At 36.8% G+C, this 23,869-nt stretch overlaps 1 long non-coding RNA gene across 2 annotated transcripts; it reads left to right on the top strand.

Moving 5' to 3' along the window:
* The first annotated feature begins 554 nt into the window (after positions 1-554).
* On the top strand, positions 555-23,207 carry LOC146995900 (uncharacterized). Of its 2 annotated transcripts, XR_015042866.1 has the most exons (3): positions 555-705; positions 10,432-10,586; positions 22,471-23,207. It is a non-coding gene; the product is annotated as an uncharacterized LOC146995900 (long non-coding RNA). The 2 variants fall into 2 exon arrangements; XR_015042867.1 differs by lacking the exon at positions 10,432-10,586.
* The last annotated feature ends 662 nt before the right edge of the window (positions 23,208-23,869 follow it).

Here is a 23,869-nt window from a genome sequence, read left to right as displayed (position 1 = left end):
CATGCATGATCTTCTTAAGAGATAGTTCACCGCATTTTTTAAATATTAGATCACTCGTATGAAGCGGGAATGGCTTCATACGGAAGAGGGAAGTAAAAAATATCATTTTTATACTGGAATAATATGTTATTTATAACAGCGATTCTCATCGGCTGTTACTTTAAAGAGCAGTTTTACTTTGCATGCAACTTACATGTTTTGTTTTAGTTTGTTTCTTATTTCTTTTACTGCTGTCATCACTAATTGTACTATAGTTTAAAAATAATTTATAATGTTACAGTATGGTTAATACATTAAAGCCATTTTCAAATAAACTGTACTTACCATTCCCTCGTCTGGTACTCAGCATTTTCTTTTATTTGTAAAAGAAAAAAAACCTCGAAAATATTTGGAAATGTTAAGCATCAAATCCTAATGTCCTCATTTATTCATAGTGTTTGTACCTATGAGGATGAAGAAGATAAAAATATCTAATAATGTGCTGTATCCTCATTAAAGTTCATCCGTTAACAGTCAATCCATCATTTTTGCTTTCCTTTGAAATATTATGAATCCATCCGCCAGTCACGCGACAACCTCAATAGCTGCATTAACTATTGTATTCTTTCCCACAATAAAAGTGCTTTTCAATTTTAAAAGAAATTACTACTGTGAGTGCATTACGTCGGCGATTTCAAGGATTTATATCTTATGCAGTGGCTTGAAGTAAGTCTACATTATTTGAAGATCTTTTTAAGTTGCACTTTGTGATTTGTTGACTTATTGTGATAAAAAATTATGCTGTGAAAATATCTTTATGATGAACGAGATATGAGTTAACATCCATTTTCTCACAACGGGAATACAATTATAACACGCTTTACGATTAAATGTTCATCCCTCGCAGCGCCCCCTGTAGCAGGAAGAAATGCATTTAAATGCAAGAGAACCATACCACTTAAGTAAAATTAATATTTAAATTTAAGTGTAATTTTAGTACAGCGTTTTTGAATTTAGTTTTTTATAATTAGTGTAATTTTAAGTACAGCGTTTTTGAAATTAAAACAAAATTCTAAATCTTAAATTTTGCTAATACTTTAGATGACTATTTAAATAAATCGAACAGTTTTGCGTAAATAGTATCGTATTACAGATGAATGTGATAATTTTTTTATTAATTAATTAATTTACTTCTTATTAGAAACAGAAACATTGCAGTAGCTAAGTTGTTCTTAATTTATTGCTGCGAATATTTTCAGCACTGATTAAAAAGATTTTTTTTTATTTCATTATCTTAAATTACATTACTCATAATTTTAACTGAGAAAACAACGCAACCTTTACTTAAAATTGCAGTCTCAATGATGTTGCAAAACGTGTTGTAATTAAGTTAAAAAACTTTATCCGTTACATCCAGTAATTGTTCAGTTTAATATATATATGGCAAAATAAGGATAAAATTTACAAGTCTGGTAATTTTGCTTAGAACGCCTTTGTAGGGGTAATTTAGAAAAGTTTTGTATGCATCAAATAATTATTACCTCCCTTTTCTCATTTTTATTACTCAACATTAATAATGTTTGTCTTATTCACGGTATTCTAACAATGTATCTGACTTTATGTCTATCTATTAATGTTAGGTATTTCGTATAATAAGCGCAGACAATTAGCATCGTAAGTTATAGCATTATTAGCTCAGTAAAATTGCCTGTTGAACCCTATATCATTTTTAATCTTTTATTTTTTCAGCTGCAATTAGGTAACCTTTTATTTAGTTTTCTTGTCTTTTTATAATGATTTTTTGAGATGCTTGCATACTTAATTTATACATTAATTTGCCATTTAACGGGAATTTCTTCATTCGCATTTTGACACAGCCATTTGAAACGGTTTTGTTTTCAAACTTTATTATCGTTAAATAGATATCCATCCATACATACATGTGTGTATGTATATATATAATTTGTAATAAGAAAACTTTTCATATACCATCTCCAAGGAACGCAAATTTAAAACCTTCAATGAAAATATTTTTTAGAATTTAAATTAGTATTTTAATTTCAACTATTTATTTAAAAATCATCTAAGAAAATTTTTAATCGCAAGAAAACCAAAACCAAAAGTACTTTTTAAATATTGAAAAAGTAGCTACTGTCATTGATCGCAGATTAATCGACTTATCAAAGGGATAAACCAATCTACCATCAATTAACAATAACTACATAAGGAGAGTGTTTCATCTTACTTCCAAGTAAGCATCAAATTATTTCATAGATTCAAACCAAATCCAAATAAATACTCAAATAAAGACATTAGTCCCTTTAAAGAAAAATATTGTAAAACAAAACAGCAAATCTTAAAATTAAAGTTTCTCAATAAGAACACAAATAATCTGAACGAGATGCTTGCTTTAGAAGACATATCCCCTACACTTTCATTTTCAAATTCAAAAACAGAAGTAAACATATTAGAACATTAAAAGTTGATTCTAAATCATAAGAAGAACGGAAATGATACAATCTTAAAAATAAAGTTTAAAACAAACAGTTAAATTTAAAGCTCAAACAAGCAAGTTAAAATTAACAAATTTGCCTTCAAAATTTTAAACCCAAATAGCTGGAAATTCAAGTATTATTCGATGGAAGTAAAAGGGTTGTCGTAAAGTGCAGTTTTCTATTTAAGAAAGTTTAGCCTAAATTGGCGAGAAAATTGTAATTCTTCTTAGAGATAATACATAGAGAGTAGGCTGTTTCTAAAATAGCGCTAAACGCTGATATTAGTTGGAATATCAATTAAAAATAAAGTAATTAAATGTAAATTAGAAAGCCTATGACTTTCGCTAAAGCTGCAAAATAATAAGCCAATAATTCATAATAATTTATAATAAGAAAACTTTTCATATACCATCTCCAAGGAACACAAATTTAAAAACCTTCAATGAAAATATTGGTTTAAGATTTTTCTTAGCTGATTTTTAAACAAATAGTTGAAATTATTTAAAGTACTAATTTAAATGTTAATTTAAATATAATAAATAAATGTTAATTTAAATAATGTTATAATAAATAAATTTTAATTTAAAAATAGGTCGTATTATGGAGATATAAATATGCCTTTTGCGCTTTAAATCTAATTTGGAAGTCGATGACAGAAGTGGCGTGAGACTTTGGATGACACATATTGTCTTGCCTCTGATATAATTAATGTGATCTTTCCAAAGGAAATTAGAGCTATACTTGAGTCCTAAATATGCTGCATTTTTGACAACTGGCACTACTGTGTCAAAAAGTTTCAGTTAGGCAGTCAGAGGGGTGTTCATTTTTTTTTTTCTTGAAAATTAAAAGTTTAGACTTATCAGCATTTATTGCGATCTTCCACATGGAGCACCAGAGCTCTAGTTTTGGCATGAATCTTTGCAGTTTGGTGATGGCAAAATTTAGCGATCCACACTTGACAGCAAAGGCTGTGTCGTCTGCATAGCACCCCATGAAACAGTTCTAATCCAGATGTTCTGCAGGTAGGTCTGCCACATAAAACAAATAGAGCACAGGACCAAGTATGGATCCCTGAGGGACGCCGGCCTTCACATGCTTCATACTAGAAATATCTTTACCTATTTGAATATAAACTGGTGTGCAAAACTTAAGCAACAATGTAAAAATTTAGCAGATAGCCATGAAATTGCAGAAAAGGAGGTCTGGAGATCAGTACAATGTACACATAAGTCAGTAGAAACGTCATGCGTATGCAAATATCAGGAACGAAACGTCAAAGGCGACGTGAGCGTACACAAAACGCGTGATGTCGGCGCGCGCAGCTCAACTGTAGAATAAAAGGAAGGACAGAGACACAATTCAACATATTCTCTGCAAGAGCCAGTGAGTCAGTTCGTGAAATATGGCTAGAAGAAATCACCTGGACGACTTCACACGTGGAAGAATGATCGGAAAGCTAGAGGAGGGGCGTACTGTCACCAGTGTAGCTGCAGAGTTCGGAATCAACAAAAGTGTCGTTTCGCGCGCTTGGAACGCGTTCCAAATCACAGGTACAGCTGTTAGAAAGGTTGGTGGCGGCCGCCCGAGGACGACAGCTGTAGGGATGACCGATATATCGTCCTGCAGGCGAAAAGAGTCCGACAGCAGTCAGCAAGCGCCATTGCTCAGCAACTCTTTACAGCTGCTGGGCGACAAGTGTCGTGGTTAACTGTAGCCAGACGCCTTCACAAAGGGGGCCTATTCGCCCGCTATCCTGAACGCTGCCTCCCGTTGAAAGTTGGCCACCGACGCCACCGTTTATTGTGGTGCAGACAGTACAAAAACTGGACAACTGATCAATGGAGCCGTGTCCTCTACGGATGAGAGTCGGTTCAGTAGCAGAAGCGATTCTCAATGCGTTTTGATTTGGAGAGAGGTCGGGACCCGGTTTTATCACAGTAACATCAAGGAAAGGCACCGTAACGGTGGTCCTGGAGTTTTTGTCTGGGGAGGCATTATGCTGAACGGGCGAACTGAGCTCCACGTTTTCGACAGAGGGTCTGTAACAGGGGATCGCTATTGTGAGGAGGTACTCCTTCCCCATGTGCGTCTGTCCCGAGGTGCCATTGGCCCAGACTTAATTTTTATGGATGACAATGCACGGCCACATCGGACTCTTGCTGTTAAGGAGCTACTGGAAAGTGAAGATATCACTCGAATGGATTGGCCAGCGTACTCCCCAGATTTAAATCCCATCGAACATGTGGGGGATGCTTTGGGGAGACGCATTGCAGCACGCTTACATCCTCTGAAGAACACCCAACAACTCAAACAGATGCTGATTGAGAAATGGGCAGTCCTACAGCAAGAACTGTTGCACTAGCTGGTTCTGAATATGCAGAGACGGTGCGAAGCAACCATTGCAGTGAGGGGAGGGCATATCCCATATTAAGGAACATCTGCTTGTTGTTCTTCCTCTTGGATAGATAATCATGAGTCACGATACTATGCGTTCAATAAAGCTTGTTTTTGTTTGATTCCATACCATATGAATTGTATTCCTTTTTCAACTCCGATGCTTTCGCCATCCTTTACGTACATAATACTCTCCTTCATTTCTGGTCTCTCAGTTGATTTCTCGTGGAGTTATGGCAAAAAACTCTGCTGTTGCTTAAGTTTTGCACACTAGTGTAGAAAGCCCTATTGGAGAGAAAGGAGTAAATGATCCGTATTAGTGCAGCACTGCTGAACTTTAAGTTAATAAGCTTATAGATAAGCCCCTCATGCCAGTGCTCAGGCCTCATGCCATGGGCATGAGCAAGGCAACACAACTTTTGTTGTGCAAGACACTGCCTATGAATTCATTTAGAGGTACCAGCTGCTTTGTCGTAGAAAGAGCTTTACAAAATCCGAACTGCTCAAGTAGGAGCTTGTCAAGATGTGGCTGGATCCGGCTAAGGATGATTCTTTCTAGTATCTTACCCATACTGGGAAGCAGGCTGATGGGCCTGTACCTTTCTGGCTTCGTCAGATCTTTTCCAGGCTTGGGGAGCACAATCATTTTATCGGTCTTCTATATCTGTGGAAAGTAACTATTATAGAGGCATGCATTTAAAATGCCCGTGTACCGATTGACAATGTTAATAGGTAGCCACTTCAGCGCAACATTATTCACATTGTCAAGCCCAGGGGCCTTTCTATTTCTGAGTTTTTGATAATGTTTAAGATTTCTTGAGGCGAAGTGAGGACATGCATGACGTTTGTATTAAACCAGTCGGCCACTGTGGAGCTGACTTCGGATGAAAACTCATGATTGCATGGGGTAGTATTTGGAGTGAATTGCTTATCAAAGTGCTCTGCAAGAATGTTGCTCTTCCTAATACCTGTGAGTGCTATGCCGTGATCGTGATAAATAGGTCTATTGACTGTGGGCTTATTCTTTAGGCGTTTTACAAATGACCAAAAAAGCTACTAGGCTCATTAAAACTCTCTATCCTTTCATCCCACAGCTCTTTGCGATGCTTAATAATCTGCTTTTTAATATCTCTATTTAGTCTGTTCATACTTTTCTTGGTGTTCGGATCATAGGTGAGGTGAAATCTTTTCCTAAGCTTATTTCTGTCTTTGATAAGAATTTTGATCCTGTTAGGTAACTTATCTGTGACCTGACGTCGTGGGATTTTTCTCGGTTATAGGCATTTTAAATATCTAAAGTAAGTTGATTGGCAGCAAAGTCAATATCGTCCGGCATGCGCAAACTTTGATTATTGCTATGATATTCAGAGAGAATTTCATGAAAAAGTTTCCAATTTGTCGTATTGATAAAATCTTCCAGGACATCTTTATGCGTGACTAAGGTCGCGACGACACGGCAATGATCCGAGTTAAGATCTTAATGTACTTCAAGATTGAAGGAGAAGGAAGTGGTAGACAGGAAAATATCCAGAATGTCACCTGTATTTGGGTTCTGTGGCAGATAGGTATATTCACTTGGCACGTGAAAATAGACAGGATTATTTTTAATAAACTCAGATAATTTTACGCCATTTTTATTCGTCCTTCTACAGCTCCATTCCTGACTTTTGGCGTTCAAGTCTCCCGCAAGTATGATTTGCTTATTTGTGTCCAGAATTTTGGTCAGGTAATTGATGTCTAGCGTATTACTCGGCGGGTTGTACTTTGCATTGAAATATACATTTCCGTAGTGCGGAAGGATGACAGAAATAGTGACTAGTTCATGCCCATTATAGCGCTCGTCATTTATCATACAGGATTGCAGAGAGTTACGTACATAAATGGCGACCCCCCACCTCGGTGACTTAGACGGTCTCATCTGTAGCATTTAAATTTTGGAATCGTCATTCTTATACTTGGCATAGCAAAAGTTTCAGTCAACATTGCCACGTCTATGTCATGAGTTGTAACAAAATTAGTAAGCTCCAGAATCTTGTAAAGAATGCCTCGTGCATTCTGTGTCATAATAGTGATGGGAGCACTGGTAGGTCTAACTTGACCCATTATCAATAGTGGATGAAGATTTCATATCTTGATTAGTTTGTTTAATTTCTTTAACCTGCTGAGATATTTGAAATCCAGCATTTTTGATAACGGAAACGAGTTCCGCTAAATCGGTGAAGACCTGTTTTGCTTCACTCAGAATATCAGAATAAAAGCCTGATGATAAAGCCTGTGAATACGATTTATTTTCAATAACCCCACTAGAGTAGGTGTTAATTTTGTCGGACTTTCTTTTTGGAAATTTCTCACACCCCCTTAAACTGGAAGTGTGAGAACCCCCGCAGTTGACAGAGAATAATGGCTTGTCCTTTTGTTGTTCCGGTCAGGGCAGTCTTTAACAAAGTGCTCTTTACCACATCTGACGCATTTGGGGGCATAATTGCAACCTGCTTGGGTATGGTTGAACCTCTGACAACGAAAACATTGTAGGGGTCCTTGTCTGCCTAGGTATTCTTTGAATTTAATCTTCATGTCACATAAGTATCGTTCATTATAGATTTCCTTTGACTTTTCGTTCTTAGGGAGGGATATTAAGAACAATGGGAGTTTGGTGACTTCACCACTGCGACGTCTAGTCATCTGTTTAATATCTTTAACCTGATAGTTAAGTTGCTCTAATTCAGATTTAATATCCTCGATCAGGGTAATTTCAGTAAGTCCCCTAAGGACAACTTTCTAATATCTATCCTCGGGGAGGATATAAGAATGATGTTCTACTTGTTTTTCTTTTAGTATTTGAACAATGGTTCGGTAGTCATCTGGTGATTGACTTATAACTTTAATTTCACGGAGAAAGAATACCCGTGGGTATTCTTTCTCCGTGAAATATGATTTTCTTCTGGTGGAAGATTGCGCTAATTTCTTTCCAACTCAGCATGTTTTCTTTGAGTGTAATTGGAGGAATCCTAGAATTTCTATTATTTTGTGTCTGTTTATTGGAATTAAAGGCAGTTGAATTTTCATTGTCTGGTGGAGTAGTATCCATATTATCACTATTCTGGTTTTGTGTATTGTCGCTGACTGCTACTGTTGTAGCGTGTTCATTTGAAATGACATCCTGATTTTGTGGCCTTTGTGGCGTATTTTCAGATGGGTTACTAAGTTTTATTTTTTTAAGATTTGGTCTTTGTGTACGTTTTCGGACTGTTTGATCACCTTTTATTTTTGGTAAGTCATCGTCAGAACTGGTTTGTTGATGAAGTGATATTTCATGTAGTTCATTTTCATGTAATTTGATCGGATTTCTATCCCCGTCATTTTTGACATTTACATTTTGTATAAAGTTATCCGATGTTTTGTTTGTATCCTGTTGTGTTAAATGAGAGTTAAACGCAACTAGCATATCCATCATACTGAGCAAGAAGTTGTGCATTTTAACAAATGAATAAGTAAGAATAATGTACATGCTTTATTAAAAGAATGGTGAACACTTTTTAAATGAGATTATCCACGGTTTAGAAGATTTTAGAGCCCAGTGGATGTAGTGGTCTTAGAAGATAATGTTATCTGTTAGTATTTATTTATATTCTAAAAAATGTAGGGCTCTTTCAGAAGGCGACTCCTTAGACATCGCCAACAGAGAAGTCAATATAATTATTTTGTAATAGCTAATGAAATTAATAAGCTAATGCCAATTTAAAAAAACGACCCTTTATACTAAAAGGGCTTAAAAAGCAATATAACAGTAATTTTGCTTTTATAATCAACTGTTATATAAGCTTTGTAGGGTTTATATTTATTTTAACTAACATTTATTTTAAGTTTAAACTATCTTTCCTGTCAAGCCTTACTTTCCCCTGGAATTGCCAATGCCAGAATATGTAAATTTGAGTAGAACGCGCAAGCATTCAAATTATCAGCGGAAGTATTCTGATTTAAATAGAAGGAAACGAGTTCGGTGTTATATTCTTACTTAGCGAGCGCGGAGGTAGTTAGCGAGAATTGAAGAACCCCGCGTTGCAGCCTATGTGCTTGGCGGGAAGTAGTGGTGATCGTTCCAGTGAGCTTCAAGTCTGCTGAATTAGCAGCGGTATTGTAAAACACGGTGAGTTAGTTATTTTAGAGAGCCTCGTAGTTAGAATCTTGTCTTTACTTTCTTTTCAGGTTATTATTTTTATTTGACTGCCAAGTTGGCACAGTCTGTAAGCGTCAAGAGGACGCAATTGTAATTTATTACGTTGAATAAAAAGGGACTTAAACCCTTCACAAGGCTCTATCTTTTATACAAGTTTTCACAGTCACCTCTTGGTTGCGTGCAAGTTGGAGGCGCGCAACGTTATATTGGCGCCCGAACAATTATCGAACTGAAATGGCCGAAAACTGGATGGAAGCCGCTGGACAACACCAAGAAATGACAACTCAGTTAGAAGGATTTGGGTACCTGGTCCAGACTTTGAGAGCGTCAATCAAGCCAAACGTCCATTTCGACGGAAAAAATTCGGTGGCGGTATTTCTCGAAGGTCTAGAAAACCACTTTCAGCTCTACCCTGTGCCTGAAAGACAAAAAGTTGCCATCGCCACATCAGCACTAAGAGGACAGGCCGCGCTATGGTGGAAAAATATAGGCAAATTTCTTCTAGGTGAATTTGGAAGCCCGACGTATACATTTGAAAATTTCAAAAAATCGTTAGTAAAGGCCTTCCCCATAATGAAAGATCGCGCACGGCTGGAAGCCGAGCTATATAGTTTCTATCAACGGGATACAGCACAATTGACGGACTTTATTTTACGAAAAATCAAGCTAACGGATATGCTGTATGGAAAAAAACTCGATGCGGAGATAATTGAAATAATATTACCAAGATTGTTACCCGCTGTCCAAGACTACTTTGAAATTAGAAACCCAAGCACATTGCAGGAACTTTTCGAATTGGCGGTGAAGTTTCAAAATCGCAGAATAGCGGAAAGAGCGAAAGGGGAAACATATTCTCAAAGTACCCGAAGGAAGGAGGAAACCAGAAATGGAAATCGCTCGTATGGGGGAAAGAACTATCAAGCTAACGCATCGAAACTCGAAGGTCAAGGCCCAAAAAGAAAATTTGAAAATAAGCATCCGCGTACCCAGAAGACACAGATTGAAAGGAAAGCTTTAAACGACTAGAGGGGCCTGTGAAAGGGAGGGTCCAGACCCCGGAAGTTTTAGAAAAACCCTCAAATAGACATTTAAACACGGTCATCGTAAAAAACTCACAGCTACCAATTATACAAGTCCTGGTTGGCGATGTACCAGTAGAAGCCCTCATAGATACAGGAGCAGAAGGAAATTTTATGAGTGAAAAGTTCTTCAAAAAGAATTTTTATAGGATACGACTATTTAAAACGAGAAATACGGAAATTATAGCAGCGCAAGGAAAAACATGTCACTGCATCGGGAAATTATCATTAAACTTACAGGTAAAAGAGGAAAATCTCAAAGTATTAATTTTTGTGGTGAAAGACCTACAACACTCTCTTATTTTAGGTATGGACTTTTTAAGGGCCGCGAGGGCCAAATTGGATTTTCAAGATAGTTCCGTGGTGTTGGAGATGGACCAGAGGGTGGTGGAACCTGTGGAGACACCTGAATTGGACCTTAGCCATCTGAATGACCAGGAAAGTAAAGCAATACAGCAAGTGGTGAGTAGTTTTTCTCATTTGTTTTCAGAAAAACCAGGAAACTGCCAAATCGTGACTCATAAGATTCAATTAAATGCCGAAAAACCTTGTAGGACTAAACCGTATCGTTATGATAAACAAAAAGACCTAATCATCGAAGAACATATTCAGGAGATGTTAAAGAATAAAATAATAACGCCCATAAATAGTGAGTACGCGAGTCCAGTCGTACTATGTAGGAAAAAGAACGAGTTTCCTCCTTCAGATAAAAGGGCTTGGAGGTTTGCTATCGATTACAGAAAACTAAATAGCATTACTAAATTTCCAGTTTACCCTTTGCCGGTTATAGACGAGATCATTAGACAGATCAAATCGACAAGATGTATGTCTACTTTGGACTTAACGTCTGGCTACTATCAAATAGCTATGAGACCCGAAGATATACACAAAACCGCGTTTATAACAAAATCGGGCACTTATGCATTTTTACGCATGCCCTTTGGGTTGTGTGGGGCCCCATCAACATTCCAGAGAGCTATGGACATTGTTCTAAAGCCTGTCCTAGGAAAATCAACTTTAATTTATCTAGATGATATAATTATAACGAGTAGTACGTTGGAACAACACATTAGTGACCTCGAACAAGTTTTTAAATTATTAAAAGAGGCCGGTCTTACAATTAACGCCTCAAAATGCAAGTTCGCAACTAAAGAACTTAAATATCTCGGTTATAAAATTTCGCAAAAGGGTATAGAAACGCAAGATTCAAAAATAAAAGCTATTAAGAATTTCCCACCGCCCAACACCGCCAAGAAACTTTTGTCTTTCCTTGGATTATGTTCTTACTATCGATCTTTCATAAAAGATTTCGCTAATATTGTTGAACCACTCTTAGTAATCAAAAGAAAAAAGAGTAAATTTACATGGACAGCGGAAGCTAACACAGCTTTTGAAAGATTAAAAGAAGCGCTTATTAATGCCCCTGTTTTAAAATTCCCTGAGGGGGACGAAAACCTGGAAATTGCAGCAGATGCGTCAGACTATGCGGTGGGTGCGCTTCTTATGCAAAATAACCATCCGCTGGCATTTTTTAGTAAAACATTGAATCAGACACAAAGGAATTATACAGCTACAGAAAGAGAAACATTAGCCGTATTAATGGCTGTACACAAATTTCGAGTTTATTTCGGCAAATCGCCAGTAACAGTCTTTTCGGATCATGCGGCTGTTGGTAGACTTTACTCGGGAAAAAACCTAACGCCCAGGTTAATAAGATGGGCTTTAAAACTCCAAGAATATAATATCACAATAAAATATAAACCGGGTAAGGAAAACAATGTAGCTGACGCACTTTCTCGTATAAAACTGGACGACGAAGGAAATGAACTTAAATGCGCTGTGTTGACTTCAAAAATTTTAGATTCTAGAGATACGGTTATTACTGAACTGAAAGCTGATCCTGAATTTGGAAATATCTATGCTTATTTGAAAGACCCCGAAAGCTTTGAGCATACAGATATCGATGCGATAAGAAATAGAGCAAAAAACTATGAAATAATAGATAATTTATTATTCTATACGAAAACAACAAACGAAAATCTTGAGTATAAGCCAGTCATCCCAGCCTCGCTTCGATTAAGCATTTTGAAGGAGTTGCACGAAGAAAAAACAGCGGGCCACCTCGGGGTCAGAAAGACTATAAAAAGGGTACGCGAGGCGGTATATTTCCCGCAATTATACAAAATAGTAACGGCGTATGTCAGGTCCTGCAATCAATGTCAGTTAATAAATGATATTAATTACACCCCGGCCGGGTATTTAAATAGCATTCGCGCTACATTTCCGAATGAAATTTTAGGCATAGATCTCCTTGGTCCCTTCCCCCAGAGCGAGTTAAATAAAAATCGTTTTCTTTTAGTAATAGTAGATCATTTTTCAAAATGGATAGAAATTGTTCCACTTAAACGCGAGTCAGCCAAAACAGTCGCAGATGCATTCTTACACAGATACATTTTAAAATACGGTGCACCGATAAAAGTCATTAGCGATAACGGAAAACAATTCATTAGTCAAATATTTGAAAGCATATGCAATTTGAAAACATATGCAATGGACTTGGCATACGCCATATCAAAATGGTTCCGTATAGACCACAGGCTAACATAGCAGAAAGAGTTAATAAAAACATTGTAAAAATAATTCGCAGTTACGTTAGCACACATCACAAGCGCTGGGATGGCTACATAAATGAATTAGCTTATGCTTTAAGAACGGCACATCATGATACTACGGGAAAAACTCCAGCAGAATTATTTTTAGGCAGAAAGTTAATTACGCCTTTAGATAAATTATTCTTTGTGCAACAAAGAGAGCAGGAGTTTAAACAACAAGATGTGCAAAAACTAATTGATCAGGCGCTTAAAACCTCGGATACGGCAAGAAATAGGCAGAAACTTTACTATGATAGAAAACGCCGTGAAGCAGATTTTAAAGTTGGGGATAAAGTATTGAAGCGGAAATTTTCTTTATCAAGTGCCCCAGACAATTTTATGGCAAAGCTAGCTCCAAAGTTTGAAGGCCCCTATGTAATTCAGGAAATCAAAGGGGTAGTCTTATATCTTAAGAACGACAGAGGGGAAATCTGTAAAGCAAGTCCCGACCAGGTGAAAAAATACTATAATCCAAATGATTTTGAAATCCTTAAAAGTTTCTTGCAGGACTCAAGTCTAAACGAAGTAGAAGAATCAGAGACTACAATAACTATTCCACCACCCAAGAAACAGAGAACTGAAGAGAGACCTAGCCCTTCTACAACCCGGACGTCGGTATCAAAAAGAAAAAATGATTTTCAAACTCCGGCGTTTAAGAAAAACAAAAATACAGATGAACCGGGTAAAGAAACCGTGGTAAAGAGAAAAACACCACCTACAAAGGATAGCAGGAGAAATTACACATCAAGGAGAACGCGCACACGGCCACAGAGTCAGGTGCCAGCAAGGCCGCCGTTCCGGAAACTGAAACACCAGCAGGAGGCACAAAAATACGAGGAACAGAAGAAATTCAAGAAGGACTCCAGACCGGAGGACGTCAAGACCAGCCGTCCCAGGCAGAAACGCAAAGGCCAACAACCAGACGATTACTCCGTCAAGAGGCCAGCATGTAGAGGACGCAAAAGAAAGAGCAACGTGGACGACACTCGGAGATCAATAAGGAGAAGATTGACATCCATGAAACCTCTAACTTGGGATCAATTTTGCCAAAAACGGATGACGGAGTTTCAAGCATCGAAAACTCAAAGATAAGTTAAAACCTTCTATAATTTTTTTTCTCTTTTGTTCCGAAATGTTATGCATAAGTACGAAGTTCTATGTTTTGACGAAAGTCAATATGTCTCGGTTGAGACTTAGTTTTGTTTTACTTTATTTAGCTAAGGCAAAAGTATTATTTTCTTTAAGTGTAAAAGCTAAAAACAAGCATTTTCTGTTGGTCGAAAGACTAATTCTGTTATGTTAAAGCCAAAATTTGGCCGAAGATAAAAATAACTTCGTATTCTTGTACTAATAAGAATTTTAGTTTCAGTGCCGCCAGCTTGGCGAAGAATGAGTAAAGTAAAAATTTATTTTCTCTTATTCATTTTATGGTAAATTGTAAAAAGCATATGTATTAAACTTTTGTAAATGTATGTAAATTCTTGAAGGTTATGTAAAAGTAGAATTTAGTCTAGAAGCATAAAATTGTAGATGCTAAAAGTGAATGCTTAAAAGCAATGAAGTCAAAATTTAAGTAGTAAATTGTAGATAAAGTCATGCTTTAGAGCGAAAGCCTGCATGTTTAAAGATGAATAAGGGGGAAGTTAGAATGAATGTGTTTTGTAGGGTTCTCCACCTACATTTGAATTGTTAAGAATATTAAAGTAGCTCATTGAGTTGTAGAATGTCGAGTAAGGTGTGTCTATTTGGTCGTTGAATTCTAACAAATCATGGTGGTTAGGGGAAGTGTTGTAAGACTAAAACACGAATATTCCCGTTTGACACCACACACGGTGGAGAGCCAGGGTAAAGTTAAATTAATGCTTGAAAAATTGAATGAATGTGAATTAAGCAATAAGTAAGAAAAACGAATCGTTAAAAACAAAAATTTATTGTGTCAAGAAAGTGTAAATTATAATGTATGTAGAAAGATACTGATACTTATTCCTTCCAGATGCTGGAAGGAAAGACCAAGATTGATTGATGAAGTCCAGGAAAAGTTGCTGTAAGAAGAGAGCTTTGTAAGATCAACAGAATTGTAGTATACAAATGGTTATATAAGATATTTTTTTTGTGTAAACGAGGTTCTCGCCAGTTAGTTCAGAATTAGATAAACTTACAACAGGTCGTTTGTAGGACCTGCTTCCAAGTTTTCCAAATTCTGGCAGCGGCAAATGTAGGGTTTATATTTATTTTAACTAACATTTATTTTAAGTTTAAACTATCTTTCCTGTCAAGCCTTACTTTCCCCTGGAATTGCCAATGCCAGAATATGTAAATTTGAGTAGAACGCGCAAGCATTCAAATTATCAGCGGAAGTATTCTGATTTAAATAGAAGGAAACGAGTTCGGTGTTATATTCTTACTTAGCGAGCGCGGAGGTAGTTAGCGAGAATTGAAGAACCCCGCGTTGCGGCCTATGTGCTTGGCGGGAAGTAGTGGTGATCGTTCCAGTGAGCTTCAAGTCTGCTGAATTAGCAGCGGTATTGTAAAACACGGTGAGTTAGTTATTTTAGAGAGCCTCGTAGTTAGAATCTTGTCTTTACTTTCTTTTCAGGTTATTATTTTTATTTGACTGCCAAGTTGGCACAGTCTGTAAGCGTCAAGAGGACGCAATTGTAATTTATTACGTTGAATAAAAAGGGACTTAAACCCTTCACAAGGCTCTATCTTTTATACAAGTTTTCACAGTCACCTCTTGGTTGCGTGCAAGTTGGAGGCGCGCAACGTTATAGCTTAATTGTTTAATGTAGCTTATTCATTATATATAACTAATATATACCGTGGCAATTCAACAAATATACAACAAAAGCAAAGCCAATTACTAAAATATTAAAATTCGAAACATGGAAAAATTATTTATTCCATGTTTATTCATAATACTATTATTGAATGTTTGATGTTTTTAAAGAATTCTTGACCATCTACATAGCAAAATTATTAGAAATGTTTTTACAAAGTTCCGCCTCCTTACTTAAGAGAAACAGAAGCTGTAAAATGTCTGACTCGTTCTCTTCAAGACAGAATCTTACTCTTGAGATGTTACAACTAATATAATAAAACCATTTATACATACACACGCAATAATTATAAATATAAAACTAATAAATTCTGTACACGCAATAAATAAATACAGAGTATTTTTCATTACATTTCTTTCAGATATACCATCTTCAATAATTAAGAACTTCTTTTTTAATATTGTTCTGGCGAAATTAAATAATTTCGTATCCCAGCTATGGAAGATAAGACTAATTCATTATGCCGGTTACTGTGTGTAGCAGATAACACTGGTTCAAAGTTAGGGATTTCTGTGACGAAATGCAGTCCCATATCTCGTCCTTGTGATAGAATATCGTTATAAATTTCCTGAAATGGAGGAATTTAATGAGGAAATCCTTTTTTTCTTTTCTTCTTCTTTTCCTCCGGCCCTTTATGATATATTTTTATATCTCGATCTTACTTATGTTAGGAATACAGGTATGTTTTCCTTCTTGCAATACATTCTCTACAAAAATTTTTAATAGAGTTCCGGGACAATTAGTTTAAATCCAGTTTATTGTCACACTTAAAATTCCTTTTCGATTTGTATAATCTACCTTTGAATACTACAGCTGTATTACCATGTCTAGTTCCAATAAATTCAGAATTCGATAAACTTGAAAGTTTATCCTATAGTATCTAACAGTTAATTTTTAGTTAAAGTTACTTTCCTGTCCATTCTTAATTTCAGCTTACAATTTCAGGCTAGAACGTATTTTCAGAGTCGCGATCAAATGGAAATGAGAAGTAATTAACTTTAAAGTTCTACTGACTTCGTTAGAGAGTCAGATATACTGAGCAGCGCGCCTTCGCCTTTTAGGCTACTCTCTCTCTTAAGCTATTATTACGCTCGGCCGTACTTTAGGCCCTTGAAAGCTTCGCCGTTAGTTTGCGAGAGGCCAACTCTGTTAGAAACTTGATAGCTTTGGCTATAACTTTTTAGTTTAGTTAAGTTTTACTTCTTAGTATTCCTGAGTTCAAGCCCAAGTGGAGGCTTTATTATAAACTCCAAGAAGGAGTCGTCTGTTAAATTTATTTTGAATAATAAAAGGTATTTAAACCTTCTTGAGTTCTGATGTCTATTCACTCTACTCAGAGATTATTCGCTTACCAATTCTTAAAGTTCCTCATTTTCAGCTTTAACTTAAAGGCAGGAATCTTATATTAGCGCCCGAATAATTGAAACGAACTATGCCGTTAGAAAAGAAAAAGTTTTCATTGACCCCCTCCGACCTTTCAGGTCTCTCAGACATCGACAAATCCGATGGAAGGATTCGGGCTTATCGTAGAAACCATGAAAGCCGCGATGAAACCAGCGCAACATTCGACGGAAAAGGCTCAATAATGACCTTCCTGGAGCAGCTGGACCTGCAAGTAAACCAGCTACAGAAAATCACCATAGCTACAAGGAACCTAAAAGATCAAGCTCTCAGCTGGTACAAAGGAATTAGCAATTTCTTGTTGAGGTATCCAGGTTCGGAGACTTACAACTGGGGAAATTCCAAGACAGCATTGTTAAAAGCACTTCCAGTTGTGAAAGACCGTGCGAGGCTAGAATCAGAATTGTTTAGAAAATATCAGACTAGTTTTGATGATTTAGTGGAGTTTATCTTAAGAAAAATTCAAATTTTTAACTTGCTATATGGGAAGAGGCCCGATAGCTAGATTATTTAGGTGATTTTACCGCATCTACTACCGTCAGCTCAAGACTTTCTTGAAGCCCGGAACCTGCAAACATTAGAAAACTTGTTCCAGCCAGCGGTAAATTTCCAGAGCAGGCCTTTTTAAGAAGGCGCGTACAAATCAGTTTCGCCAACATTCAAAGTTTCCTCCGCAGAGAAAACCTCAAGGTCAGCAGAGTGCGTTGCGGCAGACAGGGAAAAGTGGAAAGCCCAATAGCAGAAACACTGGTAAAGCTAAAATTTCCGGATACAAAAATCACCAGAAAGAAGGGGCGGAAAAGCAAAATTTAAATTAACAGCGGTGATCGAAAAGGAGGCACGGTCACCGAGTGGAAAGAAAAGTCAATCAGAAATCCACTTGAATTCAATGGTGGTACAAAATTTGGCCTTGCCGGAGATACATATTCTACTAAAGGACGTCCCGACCACTTCCCTCCTGGATACCGGAGCTCAGTGTAGCTTCCTTTCACAGGATTATTTTAAAACGCATTTTCGTTGTTATAGACTGTTCAAGACCACTGGACAACAAGTAACTGCCGCCCAATGCAAACAGTGTATATGTTTGGGAAAAACCGCGTTACATGTACAAATTAAAAATGAAAGACTAAAAGTAGGTTTTCTGGTAGTAAAAAACTTGTTAACTTCAGTAATCTTGGGGGTTGATTCATTATGCGCAGCTAGCGCGAACCATCATTTCCAGAATTCTACGTTTCAGGTACACATGGGCGCTGTGGAAAAAGAGGAAGGGGCAATACCAAAAATAATCCTTGACCACCTGAAACCAGACGAGAATGAAAAAATTGAAAATTCGGTAAGAAATCTTTTTTCTTTATTCGACGATAAGCCTGGCTGCTGCCAAGGTGGTGTGGTGACTCATGCTATTGATACAGGTAACGCCTGTTCAGTCCGATCTAACCATATAGGTATGATCGGGTAAAAGAACAGATATTTGAACATCATATTAAAAAAATGTTAAATAATAAAATCATTGCCCCGAGCACTAGTCCGTACGCAAGTACGGTGGTCCTTTGCAGAAAGAAAAATGGGCTACCGCTCAAGAACCCGGAATCGTACAGGTTTGCGGTTGATTACCGCAAGTTGGACAGCGTAACGAAATATCTCTCGTAGCTCCTTCCCATAATTGATGAAATAATACGGAAAATTCGTTCTACTAAATTCATGACAACGTTATACCTGACGTCAGGCTATTTCCAGATCGCTGTGAAACCCGAGGATGTCGAAAAGACAGCTTTTATTACCAAATCAAGGGTTTGTGACTTTTTAAGAATGCCGTTTGGTTTAAGCGAAGCGCCGGCTACGTTTCAAAAAGCCATGGATACAGTTTTAAGGATAGTTTTGGGCAAAAGTACAATAATTTACCTGGATGTTACAATAGTCACCAGCGAAACGATAGACGAACACATTAAACATTTGGAGGAAGCTTTTAACCTTACTAAATGAGGCCGGCTTCAAAATAAACCAGAAGAAGTGTAACTTTGCTGCCAAGGAGTAGCGATATCTTGGGTACAAAATCTCGGATAAGGGTATCGTGACCGACAATTCCAAGATCTTAGCAATTAAAAGCTACCCTTCCTCAAACACGGCTAAGAAATTATCTTCCTTTTGGGGAATGTGTTCCTATTATCGGGTATTCATAAAAGATTTTGCGAAAATAGTCGAACCTTTATTAGTTCTTAAACAAAAGTAAACGAGACTTACTTGTACAGCCGAGGCAAACACGGCTTTTGAACAATTGAAAAATGCCCTAATTAATGTCCAAGTCCTTAAATTCCCAGAAGGGGAACTAAATCTAGAGATTGCTGCGGATGCATCTGATTATGCAATTGGTGCGGTATTCTCCCAAAAAGAGCAGCTAGCGGCTTTTTTTAGCAAAACGCTTAAATCAAAGGAATTACTCCGCAACCGAACGAATTAGCGGTACAGAAATTTCACGTTTTTTTGGAAATGCTCTGATAGCAGTATACTCGGACCATGCGGCAGTCGACCGCCTGTATTCGGGGAAGAATCTTTCACCTTGTCTGATACGGTTGACATTAAAACTGCAAGAGCTTAATTTGACTATAAAACACATGCCAGGAAAGAAAAATGTAGTAGCCGATACCTTTTCAAGAATTAAGATTGATCAGGAGAAGAACAGAGTCAAGTGTGCTATGCTGACTTCAAAAGTTATTGAGTCTCGGGAAACAATTATTGGGGAATTAAGAAAGGATCCTAAATTCAAGATATTTACGCATATCTTGAAGACCCCGAACATTTTGAACATGTGGGCTTAACAGCTATTCGCAGTAGGACGGCTCATTATGAAATAATTGGTAAATTACTGTTTTACACGAAAATATCAAATGAGAATCAAAAATAACGGACAGTGATGCCAACGAGTCTACGTTTAAATATTTTGGAGGAACTCCATGATTCCGCGGTAGCAGGACACCTTGGAATTCGAAAAAACTGTACAGATGGTCCCCGAAGCGGTTTATTTCTCTCAGTTACAGAGGTTGTTTACGGCGTAACTGAGGTCATGTCACTTGTGCCAATTAATAAATGATGTTAATTACAGCCCGGCCGGGTATTTAAAAAATAAAGACCACTTTTCCAAATGCGATTGTTGGCACTGATTTGCTCTGACCTTACCATTGAACAAAAATAAATAAAAATAGATATTGGTTAACTATAGTAGATCGCTTTTCGAAATAGGTGGAAATAGTCCCCCTTAAACGAGCTTCAGCTAAAATAGTCGCAGATTCATTTTTTAATAAGTATGTTTTAAAATATGAGGCCCCACTAAAAGTAATATCAGATAACGGCAAACAGTTTGTCAGTTCTATATTTAAAAATTTTTGCACAGGAACTTGGCATACGCCATCTAAAAATGGTACCATATATACCGCACTCGAATATTACGGAACGCGTAACTAAGAATATTGTAAAAATTATTAGGGGATACGTTAAGAATTACCACGACCGCTGGGACAGCTGTATCAATGAGTTAGGCTTTGCCTTGAGAACAGCAAAGCACGATACTACACAAAAGACGCCCGTAGAGCTATTTTTAGGAAGAAAGATTTTAACGCCTTTAGTCAAGTTGTTCTTTACAGCAAAGGCAAGAAGAATTCAAATTAAAAGATATTTAGACAATCATTGATGAAGCAATTAAAAACTCCGACGTAGCAAGGCAGAAACAAAAGTTACATCAGGATAAAAATAGACGGGAAGTAAGATTACAGTGGGGCAAAAAGTGTTAAAGAGGAAACACGGTTTATCATCACTCGAAAATCAGGTTAGCAAAATTCGAGAACAATTTTGAAGGGCCTTATGTCATTCAGAATATTAAAGATGGCACTTTTTATTTAAAGGCGCAAAATGGCCAGCAAGTAGTGGCAAATATTGACCAGTTGAAACCTTACTATAATCGTACTGATTTTCAAGTTTTACAAGATTTATTGCAAGATCCTGGAAGTGAACAAAGAATCCTGCCAAGTCAGAGGCCAGCCTGGTGTCTCCCGACAACAAAAAGGGAGCAGACTGAGAAACCAGCCAAGCGAATTCAACCAGCAAAAGGTCAAGGCTCAGGAAAGCAAGACTCACAAAGGAAACTGCCAAAACAGTGGATTCACGAACAAGACAGGTACCGGCGGTAAAGAGGAAAAGGCCAGCTGAGAATGTTCCAATAAAATGACCAATTCAACGAGGAGCGGAGTCAACGAAACGCAGTCTGCGTTTTCCAGCAATAACGACCACAAGGAAGGCCCAAGGAGGTCCAGATCGGAGAATTACAAAGGATAAAAGACCAGTCGACACAGGAGCTGTGCCAGTCCAGTAAGCAAGAAGGACGAAATGAGAGTGGAAAGACCCCAAACAACGAACGACCCCGCAAGAAGTCAAGAGGAAACTTCAATTCCAGAACCCACAGCCGTCGCGGAATATCCCAAGGTTCATCGACAAGGGGCAGAAGAGGAAAATGACTGAAACGGAAGGCGCAAATCATCGAAGAAGTCGAAGAAGGCTAGAACATTTAAAATCCTCTACTTTTGAGCAGTTCTGCCCCGTTAGAATGGAGGAATACAGAAAAAGAAAAGATAGTGAAAATTTCTTTGTTTGCCCATTTTACAATGAAAGTTCAATTTATGTCATGTAGTTGTAAGTTTCTAAATTTTTTGAAAGAAGGAAAGTTTTAATTCGCAAGTGGCGAGAACTTAGTTGTAAATATCTTTTTAAACAAAAAGATTTTTATGTTTGCAATTTGACGGGAATGTAGTAGTAAATATTTCTTGTTAAGAATTCGCAAGTTGTGAGGATTGAATTGTGAATATCTTTTAGTCGGAAAGCCGTCTTTGAATATTGAAATTCGTTAACTTAAAATTAAGATTTTACGAAAAGATGGTAAATCGTATATATCAGCTATGATAATAACGTAAATTGAATTTAAAATGTGATGTGTTAAATATTTAAAAATTTTGTTCTGAAAGTAGAAATTTTAAAATGTTAGTTTTGAAGTGAATATTTAAATTTGTACAAAAGATAAATTTTGGCCAAAGTGCAAGTGATAATATGTAAGAACTGAATGTTTAGAATGTGTGTGTTTAACGTTAGGCTCTCAAGCTAAAGTTGAAAGTTAAATTAAGCTCTCGTTTAGCACATTAGGGCAGATTTTGCGCGTAAGGAGTGTTTCTGAGGTCTAGAATGTCAAGTTTAACAATGTTAGATGATGTTTAGGGGTAGTATGTGTTCGCAGTAACACAACATGTTTATCCGCGATACATTCGGAACAATTTCTGAAGAGCATTGGGGGAAAGAGATGTTTAAATATGAATGAATGAAAATTGTGTGAGGGCCAAATGATTTCAGTAAAAGAGTATTTGTAACGAAAATGGACATTTTTGTAAAAGAAAAACTGATAATGTTTCCTTCCAGATAATTTGGAAGGACCAGGAGCCAAAACATCTTTGATCAGAAACAAGAAGAAACTGATGTATGTCCAGTAAAAAGGAGAAAAATTTGCAAATCTTTTATCTAGATTTTAGTTTAGCTTTAGATTTTGTGTAAAGTTGGCCCTAAACAGAAAAGTTTAAAGGAGCAATGTAATGCAAAGTGTTAGGATGTGTTAGATTTAACTTTAAGAAGTTTATAGACCTTTAAAATCTTAAACAAGGTCGTTTTGAGACCTTATTTTGCGAGTATTTAAAGTCTGGTCGGGAAAATTGTAAGGTTTATCCTACGTTATCTAACAGTTAATTATTTAGTTAAAGTTACTTTGCTGTTCATTCTTAATTTCAGCTTACAACTTCCGGCCAAAACGTATTTGCAGAGTCTCGGTGAAATGAAAATGAGGAGAAGAAGCATTTAACTTTAAAGTTCTCCTCACTTCATTGGAGAGCGAGATATTCTGAGTCACGCGCTTTCGCCTTTTAGGCTACTCTCTCTCTTAAGCTATCATTACGCTCGGCCGTACTTTAGGATCTTGATAGCTTCGCCGTTAGTTAGCGTTAAGGGGTTAACTCTGTTAGAATCTTGATAGATTCGGCTATATCTTTTTAGTTTAGTTAAGTTTTACTTTTTAGTATTCCTGAGTTCAAGCCCAAGTGGAGGCTTTATTGTAAACTCCAAGGAGTCGTCTGTTAAATTTATTTTGAATAATAAAGTGTATTTTACCCTTCTTGAGTTCTGCTCTCTGTTCACTGAACTAGGCGATTATTCGCTTACCAATTCTTAAGGTTTCTCATTTTTAGCTTTAACTTAAAGGCGGAATCTTACAAACTTATGAATGCGTTTTAAACAAAGATGAATGAGAATATTGAGAGGCAAATTCAGATTAATAATATATCACTGGAAATACATTTCTCACTGTATATCGTTCTGAAATTACTTCGCAGCAAGTTCAGCTTTCCATCAGTATTGGGATTACTGATGATGGGACGAGGGATGGCAGCTGAAGAAACGTAACGGTCTGGACAACAGGAAGGACGAAACAGGAAATCCCCTTTTATCTCTGAAAACTTTCTGCGGATGTACATGTCTAGGAGAGTTTATGAAAAATTAATTTTAGTGATAAGCATGCCTTCTATATATATGTTACACAAGCCTGCATGATAAATAAAATTACGGACATTATGCAGCATTGATAAGAAAATATTCAAGATGTTGACTTTATACATTCTACAAAGATTTCTGCTTTGAAGATAATGTATATGGCTAGGATTCTTGTTTTTATTCCAGTCTTGCATATTTTTTAACTGATTTTTTTCCCTTAGAGAATATTTGTTGATTTTTATATGTTCATAAAATAACTATATAAATATTTGGAATTCCCTTT

The sequence above is a fragment of the Stegodyphus dumicola genome, chromosome 8, assembly GCF_044657685.1.
Source record: "Stegodyphus dumicola isolate Sdum_Otavi_A_Nest chromosome 8, ASM4465768v1".
In the NCBI taxonomy this organism is placed as follows: domain Eukaryota; kingdom Metazoa; phylum Arthropoda; class Arachnida; order Araneae; family Eresidae; genus Stegodyphus; species Stegodyphus dumicola.
The sequence above is the reverse complement of the archived record's forward strand: the minus strand, read 5'-3'. Positions and strand labels throughout refer to the sequence as shown.